Source organism: Pyxicephalus adspersus, chromosome 6 (genome assembly GCF_032062135.1).
Source record: "Pyxicephalus adspersus chromosome 6, UCB_Pads_2.0, whole genome shotgun sequence".
NCBI lineage: Eukaryota > Metazoa > Chordata > Amphibia > Anura > Pyxicephalidae > Pyxicephalus > Pyxicephalus adspersus.
This window is the reverse complement of record NC_092863.1, coordinates 70326403-70345344: the sequence shown is the minus strand read 5'-3', so window position 1 is coordinate 70345344 and position 18942 is coordinate 70326403. Positions and strand designations below refer to the sequence as shown.

At 36.7% G+C, this 18942-nt stretch overlaps 1 long non-coding RNA gene across 2 annotated transcripts in view; it reads left to right on the top strand.

Moving 5' to 3' along the window:
- Positions 1–18942, top strand: part of LOC140334053 (uncharacterized) — a 65508-nt gene that overhangs the window by 5348 nt on the left and 41218 nt on the right. For both annotated transcript variants that reach the window (XR_011921472.1, XR_011921473.1), the window contains exon 2: positions 14101–14148. This is a non-coding gene — a long non-coding RNA (uncharacterized lncRNA). The remainder of the gene's footprint in view (positions 1–14100; positions 14149–18942) is intronic.

Here is an 18942-nt window from a genome sequence, read left to right as displayed (position 1 = left end):
AGGCACAATACATATCCATTTATTATTCTGGGTTTTGGGGAAGTCCAGAAGCATTTTGAAGGGCCAAGGTGTAAAGGTGCGTACACACTTCCAATTTTTATCGTTCCAATCGAACGACGAACGATCGATTGGGCAAAAAATCGTTAGTAAAAAAGTAACCAACGACGCCGACGAACGAGGAAAGTCGCTGGAAACGAACGACCAGACCGACGGATCGGATTGGACGACGATCGTTGAACATCGTTCGTGTGTACGGTCGTTCGTTGATCGTCCATGTTCAGAGCATGCGTGATGAACGAACGTCCGTTCACTTTCCTGTCGTGCACATAGTTCCTCTATCGCTCAAACGATCGTATCTATTGTGTGTACAATATCTATGAACGATCGTGTCGTTAGCTCTATGTGCAGGATCGGTGCTATACGATCGTTCGTATATATCGTGCATGATCGTTCGTCGTTCGTTTTCCAACGATAATAATTGGAAGTGTGTACGTAGCTTAAGAATAAAGGAATCTGTCTTAGTTTGTATGAAGGATATACGAATGATGGCAGAAAAATTAAGCCTGCCATTTTTTTACCATTTGTATTTTTAGATCCATGTCTAACCAGTACTTCTGCCTATTACCTGTGCTCCAAGTATTCTCTATGCTTTGAATAAAATAATACTTTCTATGGGCTAGTTTTTAGTTTACCCAATATAAGTGTAATAGTATCAATGTATTTTCTTTTGCAATTAGATCCATTCAGTATTGTAAACCAACAATAATCATAAACCAATCTAGAAAATGTTGTTTGCCTGCAGGCGCTCTAAACCTCTGCAGATACATCCTGACCCTTGGTTTATAGCAGGGGTGCCCACTCTTTTTTGGCTTGCAAGCTACTTTTAAAATGACCAAGTCAAAATGATCTACCAACAATAAAAACTTGGACTTAACTCCTGTGCGTGGTAGAGTTTATTTTGAAAGGCAGGGCTCCACGATCTAGCCGTGTTGCCTTTGCGATCTACCAGTAGATTGCGATCCACCTGTTGGGCACCCCTGGTTTATAGCAAAATGGGCTGTCCGATATATCACTACTAGAAAGAAAGAGGTAGGCACAGGTGCTTCTTTAGTGTCATTTATAAATTTATCTTTGGTAAGGTGCATTGCACTGTGGGACCTTCTATTTTCAAATATCCAAATGGGTTAAACATGTTTGCTATATTAGTATTCATTACCATAATGTCTTGTTATGAAAAGCAAAGCTTGGGTATGCAACTTCTGTACATCTCTTCTAATGAACTGTTATTGTATCCACAGTCAGGTACTGCTGTTTTAGGCTTTTAAATCTGACTGGCCTCAAGCTGAAACTGCTGATAGCTATGCTTTGTTGTTGTATCTCCATTGAAACCAGCAGTATGTAGCAGATTGAACTGCAATGTTAATGAAAGTTCCACCATCTAACAACTGTGTACACAGTCTGTGGTGTAAACGTTCCCAAAAGATTCTATATACAGAGCTGCTCCTAGCCAGAAAAGGCCCAGGAATGTGTGCAGTGGCTGAGAGATCACTGTGCTGGTATTGTGCAGTGCTCACTCCTCAATGTAGACCTGTCTGACTCTTTGGAATGTAAATCACCATATGGGAAGTCCTAGTGCCTGTATGTGCTTCCTTTCACTTAACTCCTTTAGTGCCATATATTCTCTATCTCTGAATCCAGAACTGTATCAGTGTCATCAATACAGTGCAATGAAATTTGGGTGGAATCCCACTTGATCCGCATATATTAAGTAAATCTCCTTTTGGTTGATTCAGTTCTAGCCAAAAGATTACTAAAAAGTAATGGTTTAAGGAGCCTTTGGAGACCTATTTTTTGGCTCAGGATGTTAAACTTTTTAGAATTATAGTTAATACAAATTATCTTTTTAAAGTAGACAAAGACATAATGGTGCACAATCTGTCTATTTTCAGCTAGTTCAGCTGGCAAATACATTTGTATGAGGCATTTTTACACACCTTTTTATAGATGTTGCTGTGAAAACAGCCTATGTACAGTTTAATAAAAAAGAAAAGAACCTTGTCCAGTAGCTATTGTTTTCTTTGATAAGCATTCACTATACACCAGCAGCCTGCCTCTCTCCAGGGACAGCCAAGGCTTTGTGTTTAGGTATGTGCCGGAAGATACCAATGCCTTTAGGGTGGTCATATGAGGCCTAATATTAAGAAATGATGCATTAGGTGCAGGCATTGTTTCTGATTATCAAGCCATGTAAGGATTAATTCAAAGTAGTAATGATTGCTTCTGGGCATCAAAAGTACATTATTAAAAAAACACATTATAAGAAAAGTATGATTGCTGTTATTTTTGTCACTTTCCTGAAAACACTAGGGTGCATGGCTTCCAAATTTATGAGTCACAAACCTGGAACCTGGTAGAAAATTCAAGTTGGATAAAATATTTAGTTATTTCTGTGCGTGTTCTGGGTTAGCGAGAAACTATTGAAGCCAACACACCAGGGTATGTAAAGACCTACATAATTTTCTTTTAGGTACTACACTCAGATGTATTATTATTATTATTAATAATAATATTATTAATATTAATTAACTGTATTTGTTTGTAATTCATGTTAAAATGCATGCTATTTTTCAGGCTCCATTACCAGCAATGCATTTTGTTGGGTGCATGGCAAGGTAAGTCATGCCTGATTTTTAAAGCAGATATCTGCTATTTGCCATCCATGTCAGTTATAATAGGGTTCTGAAAAAAACACAATGCTTCTGAAATGCATATTCATTCCAGTCAGCACAAAGTGCATTAACACATGCATTCTGGTGTAAATGAACCCTTGTGTGCATGATTGATTTGACTGCTTAATAATTTGTTTTCAAGGGTTAGACCTACTCCCATGTATTACAGGAGTGTACATTTCCATTGTCAGATCTTCAGACACCCTGGTGTCCGGATTATTTTAGGAGAACAATAGCTATAGGTTTGGGACTGTCTGTTTCAGTGTGGAGGTATCCGCACCCTGTTCTGTAATTGTTTTATCCAGTTGAAATTTCAAGGACCAGATGAAAGGCATTACATGCTTTCAATGACTTTAAAGTGTATGTAAAGCCAAACATTAGTTTTGAGGAAAGTAGGGAATGGTTATGACCCTGTTAGCATTTTTATTGTTGTTTACCTTCTAGTAAAATTGGTTCCAAATTTCTTTCTTAGAGACACTGCAGGAACTAAGTGAAAATCTATTTAAATTAAGGGGACCCTCTTAGCCAAAACATTTGTTTCCATTGTAAGATTCTACCTAGAAAAAATTGCCTTAAAACATTTTTATGGCTTTCTTTTTGGATGTGCTTTCTCACATCGGTGAGTTTAATGCAGCTCACGAGAAGCACACTGACCAATATGCAGCATTAATGTATGTTTGAAAGTATTTTCACCTACATTCAAGTCAACTAATTTGGGTCCTTTAAACACTAATCATTTTCATGCATTCAACTTTAGTCAGTGCTGATGGGAACAAATTCTGAGGTGGCCATAAACACACTGGCCCTGATTTATTAAAGTTCCCCAAGGCTGGAGAAAATACACTTCTATCACTGAAGCTGGGTGATCCAGCAAACCTGGAATAGATCTTGTCCAGGACTGAAAACATTTGCTAACAAATAGCTTGATTTTAGGAAATCCATTCCAGGTTTGCTCAATTACTCAGCTTCACTCTTGAAAGTGTATTCTCTCCAGCCTTGGAGAACTTTAATAAATCAGGGCCACTATGTAGACAGTCAGACATAAATAAAGTATATGTGAAGTCAACGTTTAGGGTACAGTAAAAAAGTGTCTTAAAACTCCTATTGCTGTGTATCCCCAGTACTGTGTCCTAATAATCATCCCTTTGACCATTGTTGCTGAGACAAGAAGTGAGAAAAAGTTATAAAATTTTGAGTTGCCATTGAAGCAAATGGTAAGGTAAAATTCTTTGGTGAGGACTGTTCTTACAACAACACTGTAAATTCACATTTGAGAGATTTCCTCTCCTTTACGTGTTGCATGTGCAGAATAGGACATGAAGATAATTCTTCCATGCAGTGCTAGATCTGTAAAAAGTAACTTGACAGAGGTTTTAATTATTTGTCACATATTTAAAAAAATCTTACATTTTACCTTATAATATTTCATGTACAAATTAATAAAGAAATGGATATTAATGCACAATTTAGTGTATAGACTGTTTATGCTGGTTTTGTGGAAGATTAGGGACCTAATATTCTGGGTATGGATAATCCGATCCCTTTATGTATGTTCACATTTAGAGCTCATTCACACTGTAACAGTCCAACAGATAAAACAATATAGACATGCAGCAGTATCTTTCCAACTTGGTGCACCACAATGTGTGTTTCTTTGTGTTGTGGCACACTTCAACACATGTACAGTGGAGCTTTGCTGTATTAATGGTAAGGTTAAAGTTCAAAATGAATTGCACTGTAATGTGCTATCACAATGAATCCCAAATCAGCCCTGAAGGTGCTCTCACATCTGTTCATTTCATTTGCATTTCTCTGCAAATCTCACTTTCTACATCTTTAGATTGGTTTGCTGTAAAATGCACTTCCAACAGAGATGAATATTTAGAACAAAGCACATATAAAATTCAGGTGTCAATGCACTCTTACATTGACTCTCTTGGGGCAGCCATTGTCAGTTTATCATAAACCATTGGAAACACAACACCAGTTCCCTAGTATGTAAAGCCATAAAAACATCATAACAATTGCACTAACGTACACACTTACAATTATTATCGTTGGAAAACGAACGACGAACGTTCATGCACGATATATATGAACGATCGTATAGCACCGATCCTGCACATAGAGTTAACGACACGATCGTTCGTAGATATTGTACACACAATAGTAAAAAGGTGATTGTCCACCTTGATTTTTGAATAGACTTTTTTACGAACGATTTTTTGCCCAATCGATCGTTCGTCGTTCGATTGGAACGATAAAAATTGGAAGTGTGTACGCACCTTAAGAATGACTGGACAACACTGTCCTTCTATTAAAAATTTATTTTGTGTGAATATGTAACTAACGCTAAACAAGGAAAGTTTTAAGCCTTTCACTGTTTCTCATGTCTTTAGCATTTGAATTGGAGACCAATAAAATCACTAAACACTTTGTTTAACACATGTTAAAATATAATAATGGTAAGCCCATCCTGTCTCTAGGGCCTGCCAGAGCTAGTGTAAAGAAATCACAAAGGTAAATAATGTATTAATGGAGTCAGTTGTATATAGCATGTAGTTTTACTAATTACATATATTTCCTTCATAAAATGACAAGCGAGCGGGATGTGTATTATAATGTAGTGTTCTATGCACTGCATCCCTGTACCTGGGTTGAATGATATTGTCATAGTTCCTGTGGAAAAACACATTTTTCAATCAAAAAATTGATTCCCACCAGGGAATGTCAGATTCCCTGTTTGATAAATAGAGCCCAAATATTTTGAGCTAAATATAGGCAGGATTATCAGATATGCAGGCACAATCTAACCACACTATTGCATATGTACTGACCAGTGAATCTGTAAATTTCCAAGCATCTATGGCTAGAACTATTGAGCTCACGCCAGGTAGCTTTTATTTTATCCATTTGGGGCCTTCTTTCACCGGCAATATAAAATAGTTATTGAAGTGGCCCATGTTTCTGTAATAAATCAAGCACAAGATCTTTGCACAAACTTTGGGGGGATTCTGGGAAGAAATAATAATATTCTTAGCAAATTCATCTACTGGGCACGGAGCCCTGTGACAGATTCCACTATGTCACGTGTTTGAGTTTCACATATCCTATGCAATGTCATGAAAAACAAACTTTGTTTTTTGTGGGGATAAAGTTTGAGTGAACTAAAAAGTTTAGCTAAAATATAAGCATTTAAGGAGTTTAACACAGAGAGACCAGCACAAGTGATATCAGTGAGACTGGATACAGCCTTCACAGGGTGGTCAGATCTGCCGGCATGATTCAATCACCCTAATGCTAAAATGACAGCAGACTTTGGCACAAATCGTGCAAGCTTTGCTTATAGAGAGGAGGGGGAGGAGCAGGAAGGAGAGCGAATCACCAGTTTATTACAGAAGAAACAAGCAATCCAGCTAGGTCGGATTATGACCAGACATGTTGATATCATCTAACTACCAAACCAAAAAAATATTAAAAACAAAGATGTTTGACTTAACTGAATGTGCATGTTTATGGCCGATGTACCATTAGGTCCATCAATGTGGATAGTATGTATGTACTAAGCGTGCATGTTAAGCTGCGTACACACGGCAAATTTTTCTCGCCCGATAATCGGTATCGGCCAATTATCGGGCGAAAATCTGCCGTGTGTACAGTCGGTCGTCGTCCATCGTCCGACGACCGTCCTGGCGGATCCATGGACGATGGACGACGACCGATCCTAATGAAAGGGAAGGGGAGAGCGCGCAGCAGGGTGCCGCTCCGTCGCTCTCCCCCTCCCCTCTCCATGGAGCATGAACGGTGCTGTATGTACAGCATCGTTCATGCATCGTGCAGTCTTTTCTCGTTGGAAAGGATCGTGAAAGATCCTTTCCAACGAGAAAAATTGCAGGTGTGTACGCAGCTTTAATGCCTATTGAAGAAGGAGTACACTTCTAGGGAACACTGATACCAGCTTATCTCTTTTTGGATTTATATGGAAAATCCATGAAGTTTGTCCTAGTTGGATAGTTTGGACATATGCTTTTTACCCAATCCAACTATACCAGGCTAGTTTGGACAAGGATTATGTCTGTAAGCACTTTAATGAGCATTGCGGTACAAAATCACCTAATGATGATTGTGCTATGTCCGTTGACCTGCTAGTATAGGTAGAATTAATGATTACAAATGGATCCCAGTGACTCGGCCTGTTCTTGTAGGCACGCAGTTGTATTGTAGTGTATCAACCTGAGGGTTAGATTCTATAATCAAAACTGTCAATAGAACTAACCACTAATATTGTGTGGGGCACGTTTATTTGTGCAGCCTCACATTGGTGGTCTTCAAATACCTTCAAATCACAGTACTGTTACATAGAGGCTGCCTCAAGGTCACCCATGCTATGTATCAAGCAGTATTTTGTGACAAAAACATAAAGTGAATGCTACTGTAAACTAAAATGTGCAAAGTCCAGTTCAGTGCTGCAGCAACACTGTTAATAGATGATAAGACCTTAAACCAGTGTTTCCCAACACTGCAGAGGTTTCCAGGGGATTCATTGAGCAATGAGCAATTTGTGGCTCTCAGGTCAGTTTAACTGATAGCAATGATCTTTTTGGAACATTAGGGTGACGTTCTTCTGACTAGCCAACAATGTAGAAGGCATTTTTCCCACTGAACATCTTGCCAATGTACTGTGAGTTGCTGATGTATTGTGGATGTAGTAATTACAGCAGGGGTTCCCTAAAGACCTGAAAGTTATTTCAAGGGGTTCCCCCAATGATAAAATGGTCGACAAATACTGGGCCTGATTTATTAGAGCTCCCTGAGGTTGGAGAGGATACACCTTCATCAGTGAAGCTGGGTTATCCAGCAAACCTGGAATGGATTTCTTCAAAGATCTTTGCTAGCAAATGTTTTAAATCCTGGACCAGATCCATTCCAGGTTTCCTGGATCACCCAGCTTCACTGATGAAAATGTATCCTCTCCATTTATTAGTTTTTTATTAGCTTTAGTACATCAGGCCCAATGTCTTAAACAGTTTAATGCTGAAAAACCTATGTATTTCAAATGCTCTTTAAGCCCCAAAGCCAGCCTTAGAACCATCTAACCACAAAGGTAGGAAAGGATGTACCCCCCCTTCCCCAACCACAGCTTTAGTTTTGTCCTTGAACTTTTAGATTTACGGGCATTTCTAAATATTTACTGATCTTGTTGTTGACAAATATTTATAGACAAGGAAATATGTAATTTACCAAAAATCCAAAGCATGCTATGTTTTAAATAGCTGTGCATTACTAATTTGCCTTACACATATGTTGCCATTTAAAAAGCAATACATTTATCAAACCATAAAAAAGCACCCAGACTCCTACATTCAAGTACTGTCACTCTCACATTGTCTGTCATTAACCCCTATCTTTGTCCTTGTGGCCTTTTTGGCAGAACGTCAGCTAGTGGCAGCAAAGCTGTGCTGTAACTCATTGCTCCATCTGTGTGACCTCACTTCGTATGACATGAGATGACCCAATGGCTCTGGGATCAGCTTTCCCCCACACTGACCTCCCATTCACCATTTCATTTTTTTTATCGCAAGATCTTGTGCTAATTCAAAAGCAGATAATACTCATGGCTATGTGCATCAAGCTCTTTTGTGTTACTTGCATACAGCAATTTATTTTGTACTACATATATTCATCTTTCCTCACATCATTCCATCACTATAAAGGATCATTTTTAAATAATAAAATTGCAGGCAAATACAAAATATTATTACAAATATACAGTGATAAATTTATTTTTAAACCGTTCAATGCTGTACCTGGTGGGAAATTAGCAAGTAAATCATAGAGCAAGAGTAAAAAGTCCTTCAGCCTTCATCCATTTCCTTTTGGGAATAACTAATGCTCATATACCTTATCTCTGACGGTTTAATGTTACGAATATGAGGGTGGAATTAAATCTTTTGGCAGACAATGAAGTTGAGGCGTGTGTCAAGAGAGTGCAATACCTAAATAGAACGAAAACTGTAAGCAAAGAAAAAATGATCCTTAAGGGCTAAACTACACGGGCATGTTACAGTGTGTAATAACTCTAACAATAAACTTCTCATGTTACATATATATATATATATATATATGCATTTGCCAAATAGATATATGTGGATCATGCCAGAATAGCGCTCTTCTGTTCAACGGAGAGGAGAAAGGACATGCCAGCGACACCCCATTGTGCTTTCCTCCATAGGAATGCACAGTGATCATGAATGATGATGAAGGATATCAAGGAACCGCTGTACATGTGTCAGATATTCACTTGTGATGAGCACTACCATCTATTTTTAAAGTAAGGCGTTTAGTGCACAATTCTGTACATGCTGTAACAATACCGTCATTCAAATATAATCCACCAATGATGTATACTAGATACAATTGTTTTAACTATGCAGGAAGTGATGTGTACCAGAGAAAGTGTACCACAGAACAACAATCCATGATCACTGAATGACCATACACACAATAGATAGTGAACAATCGTCACCCAAACAGACGGTTGTTCGTTTCCAGTGTCATTTCTCGTTCATTGGCCTCATTGGCCAGTCGTTGTGCAATTTTTTGTTAACAATTATCGAACGATTGGTCGTTAATCATTCGTTTCCAACGACAATTATTGCATGTGTGTACGTAGCTTTAGATACAAGTTATATGATTTATGTACAGCGCTGCGTAATATGTTGGTGCTATATAAATCCTGTTTATTAATAATAATAATAATAATAATAATCTGATAATACAACATACAGACATTATATAGCTGAATAGTAGTGAAAAGGAAAATGGTGTTTGAGACAATCATTTGGACTTAGTTAATCATAGTATATTATAATAATAATAATAATAATGATTATAATATTTTAATGCCATAACATTAAGACCATCAACTATTATTTTGATCAGCTATCTAACTAATGGATACATTGAATATTTGTAGTAGATCACAAGGACTTACTTCGATAGGCTATAATTACAATTATAGTATAGATTGAAAATAGCATAGGGTGAAAATTGCATAGTGTATGCCTAGCACTAGACGTCTATTTTTGTTTCAGAGGAATGTTCCATGATTACCTCTGGAGCCAGCCCAATCTCAAGAAAACAATTGCATCATGCAAATAGATTTTAAACAATGCAATAATTTCCTGATCTGGCTGCAATCATATTGAAATAGAGTGATGCTCATTAGAGCCTGGCTAAATCTGGTGATAAAATTATGTCTGGTTTTCCAGCAGACACATTCATCAGCTGTTGGGGTAAATTGTGACCTCCCCCCACCTGCTGGGGTGAGCATTCTTATGTGACTGCCTTAGGAGGTTGGGACTTTACAGCAGATGGATCATGGCTGACTGACTGCCCTCCATTATTTACACTGCACGTTTACTTAGCAGTAACTGACCTACTTGTTGAATGTTTGTGCAGCCATACACTTAAGTTTACTTCTGGAGTTGCATTTTCCCCACCCTAACACTTTATATCAATGTAAAAATGAAGGGAAACCTGAGAGTGTCTAACTAAAATTATTATGAGCATAAGCAGTGGGCTATTCCTGTTTTTTTTTATATGCATACACATACCTAGCTAACTATGGCAATATAGCTGATTATTTTTTTTTTTTACTGTCTTTGTTTTGATTGCTAAAACACATGTGAATGTAGGTGTTAACTGCAAATGCAATTTGTCAGAAGGCTGTAGTAAAAGGATTAGGAAGTCCATGCTGGCGTTAAAAGTAGGAATGGATTTGTCAGATTGTACCATGATAAAATTAGTCAAAGTATAACTTTAACTGGCACTTTTTATTACACATTGTGTAGGCAAAATGTATTGTTAGCCTCTCTGCAACACCAAAGGTCCTTTCATGCAGATGCAGTGTGTGTTTTCACATACTGATTGCATTTTTACACATTACATTTAGGCGTTTCGCCAATCAGTATGTCATGCATATCCTGGGTTTTTAAAACAAATTCAGCTACAGAGCATTCAGTGTAATGAATGGGATTGCTACATAAGATCCTAATACTATTAAATGCATGCATTTACTGCAGGAAAGCAAAGTTCAAATGGGAAATTATTCTTCTAGTGAAATTTGTGACACTTGCTTATTCATTGATTTACAGTCATGTGAAAAATTAAGTAGCCCTCATGGAATTGTTGACGTTTTCAACATACTTGGATTAGAAACATTTTCAAAAAGCGCCTACAGATATATGGAACATACAACATTTCCAGTGTGAAGTAACATAATCTAAATAAAATAAAATGCAGATAATTTATTTGGAGTAAGTATGTACAGTCCCACATTTAGCACCACCTCATATCCATGAAATTATAATACTGTGTTCAAGATTAGGACTGCTTTAGGGAGTAAACAGGTGGAACCTGGTAATTTAAACCTCAGATATCTAGGCTTTGGTGTTCACATGTTGTTACATTGCTATTCAGATGTGCTATGTCTTCATGACAAGATCAAAACAAAATCTGTCAAGACCCCCAAAAGGACGATTTGGAGCAAGGGAATATTTTTAAATTATAAAAGTTTTTTTTTAAAGCGGTCAGTTTACTCCAAGTAACAATAAATGTGATGTAGATATTAAACAATTGTTCATTTTATTCAGAACTGGCTGTCCCAGTAAATTCATCCCAATAGCTGACCACTGGACGCTATAAGGAGCCTTCAAGAACCCCAAAAATTAGACTACAAGATCTTTAAATAAGTCTTGCAATAGTTGGTGTCCTGCATCTAATTTTCCTTGCACACTGCACTAGAGTTCATTTCCTTTCTAGACTCTGGCTGGCAGATAAATCATGTATTATTATCCTTGTATGAAAGAAAAAAAAAACATTTATCCAAATGAGGGGGTGGGACATGCAGCAAGTGGGTGGTAAGAAATTGTTAGCAATGGTCAATCTGTTAACTGGAAATAAAAAGGCATAAGAGGTCTTAGGCTTAGTCTACATGGACGTTTTCCTCAGCGTTTAACCTGGGCTTTAAAAGCCCTTGTTTGAAATTCCCATACTATATCTATAACACTCCTTGCAACTTTTTAAAAAAATAAAACGCAGGTAAACACATCCGTTGATTGTTAGCTTTTTGTGTTTATAAGTGTTTAAAACGTAAATGCAGGAAAACGTGGGAAATCGCAGCATAGATGTTTTCTAGCAGTTTAAAGCTTGCCCAAAGTCCATATAAAAAATATACACGCGTTAGGAGCGTTTACATGCATTTTTAAAACTGTCTGTGTAGACCCAGCCCTAGGTTTGTATGAAGCAGAAAGTTATTTCCAAAGGTTATTTCTAGAAATATGGGGGCTCCTTTTTGGCTACATATAGCCAAAAAATTTGTGAGAGTCACAAATTGCTAATTTCTGAAGGAACCCCTAGCAACCTCTGTGGGAGGGGGTTACTCTGTGAATGGAGGGCTCCAATGTAAAAGTGGGGTCCAGATTTAAAGGGGGGGGCTCCTTATGTGAAAACTCCAAGCACTCCTGATGTCAGTTTGTTCTAAATGGTAGGAGCCTTGTCAAAAATTAGCACTTGGGAGCAGCTATGACATACTGAAATGAATCTTCTACACATTGGTTCTCATCTGTTTTTTCATGTGTGTATAACTGTTAAAAACATCAAATTCAGTCCTTCACCCTCCTACTGCCATTTTCCAGTAAAAACTTCCAACGAACTTGTTAGGGTTATATATGAGCATGAGGTTTATATGCTGTTACAATAGATTGCCCAAGCATTTATTTTGTAAGGTACCTTGTGGATCCTGTATTTCATCATTGTTATTAGTTATCTCATAACTGTTAGCTTTGAGAGTTCTTACATGAGACCCTCTGATATCTGAGACAGGATATATTTTGCAAGCATTCACTGTGCACCCATTTGAGTATGTAATTATAGTTTCTTATCAAAATGATTGCAACCTATATTTATTTGTATATTTTTTGCCTATTGAAAAAAAAATGGCTTTTCCTTTAGGTCCGTAATTCCTTAAATTGGAAAACTTATGGGGCTGATTTTAAAAAAATTTTCCAGACCAGGGAAAGATGACCATCCTTGGGGAACTTTGGTGGTCCAACCAAACCTGAAACTGATTTCTTAAAAGTTGTTTGCTATTAGTTGGTAAAAATTTTCAACACTGGACAAAGTCTATCCCAGGCTTGCTTATAGAGAATTGAACACAAGCTTTGCACCCAACTGTCCAGCACATGGTGACATTTGCCTTTATCTGCTGTACTGTGATGTCTTGATAATGTTGCATGTCAGGTAAAAGCAATTGTTTGTTTTGAATGGTGCAGTGAAGACATAAGTTGGCTCTGGCACATCCGCCTTCTCAGAGAGTTTGCCCAGAACATTTCTCGCACTTCACTTTTGCAATCCAGCTAGCAAACAAAGGCCAAATCATGAGCGTTTTATTGACTGAATATGCGGTATATTTCATGCATGATTGGAGCTGGCTTGTTTACTCTCTTTATTTGAATTACAGTAAGAGAGTACATAATGTAATATTCACTCACATCTATGATGGTAACTATGTTTAAGTTACTGGTAAAAAAAATAAAATAAAAGCCAGATGATACTAAATGTATATTTATATTTGCCCATAATAACATTTACAACTAGAAAACTTAAAATACATTTTGCAGTGGTTCCCCTTTCTTTACCTTGATCATTTTTCTTTATTACCTGGTGATTAATTTTACTGTCATTTTATTATGCAATAAATATAAAACACAATATGGTATAAACATTGAAGGGTTTTTTTTTTATGTTTGTAGTTTAATCTGTCAAATATCACAATTGTTAAAAAAGAGAAATGCTTTTTATTTGTTATTTTATATTGTTAATATTTTTGTTACTTATAACTAAATAAAAATCTAAGCCTTCTCCACCTTTTTTCTTTTCTTGCCACTGTTCTGGTGGGGTTTAATCTTAGCTTTATCTGTCCAAAGAATATTGCTCCAGAACTGTAATGGCTTTTTTTAGATGTTTTTAGCACTAGCCTTTCTTTTCTTGAGGCTTATGAGTGGTTTGCACCTTGCGGTGAATCCTCTGTATTTTTATTTCATGAAGTCTTCTCTTTATGGTAGACTCGGATATTGGTATGCCCACTTCCCCGAGTCTGCTCTTCACTTGGCTGGATGTTGTGAAGGAATTTTTTCTCACTATGGAATTGATCCTGCGATCTTCCACCACTGTTGTCTTCCTTGGACGTCCAAATATTTTTTTGCTGAGTTCACCAGTGTATTCTTTTTTCAGAATGTTGTAAACTGTAGATTTTGCCTCTCTGAATATTATTACAATTTCACAAATGTTTTTTTATCTGTTTTCATAGGATGGTCCATTTTATCTGCATGGAGAGCTCCTGCAAACAACACACCTGGTAATAATGCTAGACCTTTTATCTTCCTAATTGATGATAAAATATTTAAGGTTATAGGTTAAGTCAATTGTCCAAATATATTTAATACCTTTTTTAGGTTTTATGTACAAATACACAAAGTACCTTAACTCTTCCTCCAATTTGATGTGGATTTCCCTTAAAATTAAGCCCAGAGTTTGAATTTTATGTCCATAATATTTATACAACCATAATTTAAATATATGTAAGTAAATAGGTAAAATAACAAAACTTGTATATATATAATTCCTAAAAAGGCCCAATTTATGAAAAAAAAAAAAAAAACAGACAGGTAACAGTTTATCTCTGTGTTTCCCAAACGTTTTGGCAAGTGGGAAGAATGTTACCCTGATGGCCAAAAATATTTTCTGTGTCAGTTAAACTGACCTGGGAGGCATTGCTCAAGTAACCTTCTGGGGTTCCACAGAACCCTGGTTGGGAAATACCTGTCTATCTCCCCCTATACATTAGGCTTTACAAAGACTCTGCAAAGCATATTTTATGATGAACTTTCGTAACTTATTTTATATAATATACATATATTACCCACTTTTTGGCTGTGTCTTTTCTTGTACAAATGAGTAGCAATTTTACATAGCTTTGAAAACATTTGTTTTTTATCCTATTTGTTTCAGTTCCCTGCTGAAAAGAATAATACATGTGAATAGTTCGTACTTTTTACTTTTCCAAGGTTACCTGCAGCATGCACTGCAATAAGAGATGGCTGGGCTTTGATTACTTCAAGATTATTCCACCATAGTGGTCTCTGATAAACATCTGAATGTAATTGAACTTACCTCCCTGTTCTAGCACGATAAGAATAATAAGTAATGTGGAACATTTTAATAAGTATTTTATTTCTATTACCATTTTTTACTACGTTAGGTTTTATGTACAAATACACAATTTCCTCAATATACAAAAATTTGTCCCTGCCTTACCTGCACTAGAAAATACTGTGTTGCATGTTTATTGCATGTTATGGACATGGTTATGATATGATGCATAATATGTATTTAAAATGATGTAAAAGAAAGATTTTGGTAATAAGTAATGAAAATCGTTCTACTTTCTCTCCTGTTCCTGTTTAGTTCAGGAAAGTCTTTCTTGAATCACTCTGTAGCACTCAAAATCTTTTGCTGAAAGTCTTTTGACCTCTCAGTGGTGCTGGTCACTAAAAACTTGGTGTGGCTCGGTAGTGTATGCCCCTTTGGCCATCAAATACATTATTAGGTGATTGTGTTGTATCTTACCATTATTGTTTAAAGGACAAAACTAAGGTTCTCCCAATATTTTTACTTTATTTAAAATTCCAAGTACTCAAGTGGGACTTACAGAAATAGAAGTTCATTTTGGTGACCTTCTTTTGAAGGGAATCCCAACACACCTTGCCAACATACAGTATGTTAACCTTCCTTGTGTTGTGGTGCATTGCAATGCACTGGAAACATGCCTGGTTTTATGTGTCTTAGGGCAGCACAGGACAGATATGAAGGAAGCCTTAAATAGAAACTACATTTTGGAAGCTGGGGAAAAAAAGCAAGGACATGACAAATTACAGTCTTGTCTCTAGAGACTATGGGCCTGATTTATTAAAGCTCTCCAAGACTGGAGAAAATACACTTTCATCAATGATCCAGCAAACCTGAAATGAATCCAGTCTAGGATTAAAAACATTTGCTAGCAAATAACAAATGACTTTGAAGAAATCCATTCCAGGTTTGCTGGATCACCCAACTTCACTGATGAAAGCGTATCATCTCTAGCCTTGGAGAGCTTTAATAAATCAGGCCTCATTGATAAGCTTCTGAGTTTCAGGGAATTCCAAGTTTTGTTATTTGATATTTTGATATTTGTATATTGTTTTAATTTTGTGTTGTGTATTTAAAGGATTATTTAACCCTTGGATTGGTAAAGGGAACTATGTAAAGTATGGCTTTCTTTAATATTCCTTGTTATAAGTAATTTGTATTTGTATGATTTAAATCCGCAAGAAAAGAAAATGTGTTTAGTAAAGCTACAATGTATTTGTCTGAGTATTTTAAATGAGTATGAGCTAGGTAGGTAACAGAACAGCATGTTCTTAAGAAGTTTCCAAGTATATTTGTTAAAGGGTTTAACAGTGTTGTGGCTGCTGGTTTGTTTGAGGTTCTGAGACACAGTAAATCTGTGTGCCAGGTCCAAAATGTTAACAAATTCTTTGAACAGCGCTTTTGCTACCATGACAGACTGAATAAATTGGAGTTTATTATCTCAGCACACAGATGTTTTACTTGTCCAGGCCAGTGGTAATAATTGGACAATTAGGCACCTACAGTATGTAATAAAAGTTGCAATAGGGAATGGCCAAGCCAGCCTAACCAAGAGACATTTGTAATCTAGATATGTTTTTTTTTTTAAAGCAGAACTAAACCATGCTATACTCACCTGTCCCTGATCCATCGCAGGACATCCGCATCTTCTTCTGACTTCCTCCTCGCAATCTTCCATCTTGATTGGCCGGGTCAGGATGACTCCCTGTGCGGGGGTTAGTTTAGTCCCAGCAAGCGCAGGGGAAGCAAGGATTCCCGGGTATCTTGGAAACCAAAGCTGAGCTCCGCATTTACAGCTTAACGTTTTTCGACAGTTCTAGCAGCAATCAGGCAAGTAGGATTATTATTGCGGAGGGGACACCTTCTGTCCCTTTCTGCAATAATGACTTGATTGAACAATTTAAATGTGGAACTTTAGTTCCATTAAAAGGTCTGTAGGTGCTATTGGACACCTCAATAAACTTGTTTCTGTTGGAGAGTCTTTATGGGTCTTGTTTTGGAAGATCACAATTGTTTCTCCAAAAAAAACAAATTACCTAGCAAATAGCTTGGTATTGCAGCCTATAAATGATTCTATAAATTAACAAAAAATATAAACATATAGATTTTGCTTACCCTTTATATAATATTTCCTAACACTGCTTATTTGAGTTCATTGTCCCATACAGTTTATGACTTCATATTGTAATATATTTGTGATGAAAGATAATGACACTATGGTCTCTATTTATAAAACAGGGAATCTGACATTTCTTCAGACATTCCTTGTTGGGAATCTTCAAAGTCCATTCCAATGGCAGTAATTGATTCCCATGAGGAAATTTTTGAGAGAATGTCAAATTCCCTTTTTTAAAAAAAAATAGAGCCCTATATAAATAATAGCAATACTACTTCTACTAATAATAATGCACAAGGCTAAAAGATACTTCAGGGTTTAAAGACAGTATCATCAAGAAGGTAAAGCAGCTTCTGAAGGCAGTTTGTATACACAGGGTGAACTGGATATTCTGTAAACAGTGAAACTCAGCCAGCTGGAAATTATGTTCTTAAATGCAGTGGAGCCAAGTAGGATATTTACTTTGCAAAAGTGACCTTTTGAAATAACTTTGCTTGAATTTGCAGCAATGAAGGTGGATATGGCCCCATTTTTCTCATAATTTGTGTATTTTTCATCTAAATAGAGGACTGTATTTTAATTGCATGCCCCTATTGTCTATCTGCATAGCATAAACTTGATTGTACACAGCAGACTGACTAATAACTGTGCTCTTAACTACCCTCATGTTTATGGCTGACCTTAGGCTGGTTGCAAATGAAATACTGTCTACATGTTTTCTTTTTTTCCTTCTAATTTGTTTTCTTTATTTTAGCACCTAGGCAGCTGTTTAGCAAAAATGCTAATCAACTCCAAGAGGAGTCTGCAGTCACTGCAAACATTTATAAATGTGAAAGTCACCTGATTACTTACTTATTTAACTCTGAATTAGTAACTCTGTATAGGTACTTATTGAAAATATATTACAATTTCCCTTTGGCAATTAGGCATTTTTGCTTTCCTACAATGTGCAGTCTGGTGACTCCAACAAGTTTATTTGCCTGCAGAAACAATTCTCTTCATAAATGTTACAATTTACTGGTCAATATTTGTAAGATTGTTAGATTAGATTTGGTAAAATCTTTGAATCTATTAAATGCTAGGCCACTTTCGGTCTTTTATTTTTATATAACATTCAATAACGGAAAGAAAGGCAGATTACAAAGGCCAAACACAAACAAGTATAGTGTCAGAAGAGAAATATTCAAAAAAAGGAGAATTAGTTGGAGGCATCTCAAGGTAAAAGGTCTGCAATCTCTGCAAGTGGTAGCTCATGAAATATAAACCTTGTTTGATTGTTATGCAACACGGTGCGCTTCCCAAAAGCGGCAATGCCGGTTGTCACTGTAAAAACTGGGAAGTGCTTCCATTGACTGGCAGTTGTTAGACAGAGTTCCCCACTACTTATCAGCTCTGCACCATGCATTATATACTAATTAGTTGGTTAGCTTTATTAGTTCTAAAATTAATAAAATCTAAGTTCAGCTGCTATACAACACACAACAGATACCTCCATGTAATTTTTTATTTAACAAAACTGCAGCCTAAATGAAGACGCAATGTGTTTTGCCATGTGTGGCACCCGATGATTCAATTGTAGGACCAGCTTTGGGAGTAATAATATGAAGTAATTCTTTTCTATATCAGTTTTTCCCATCAATGTAGAAGAATTTTGTCCCACTCCTCTTTACAACATTACATTGGTTCATTAGGGTTTGGGTCTTTCGTAGCTTTTTTTTACCTGATTAAGGTCTGAAGTTGGACTGAACCAGTGCAAGACTTTTTTTTCATTTTTAGCCTTTCTCTTATAGATTTGCTGGTGTGCTTTGGGGGTCACTGTCCTGTTACATGACCAAATTTCAGCTAGGC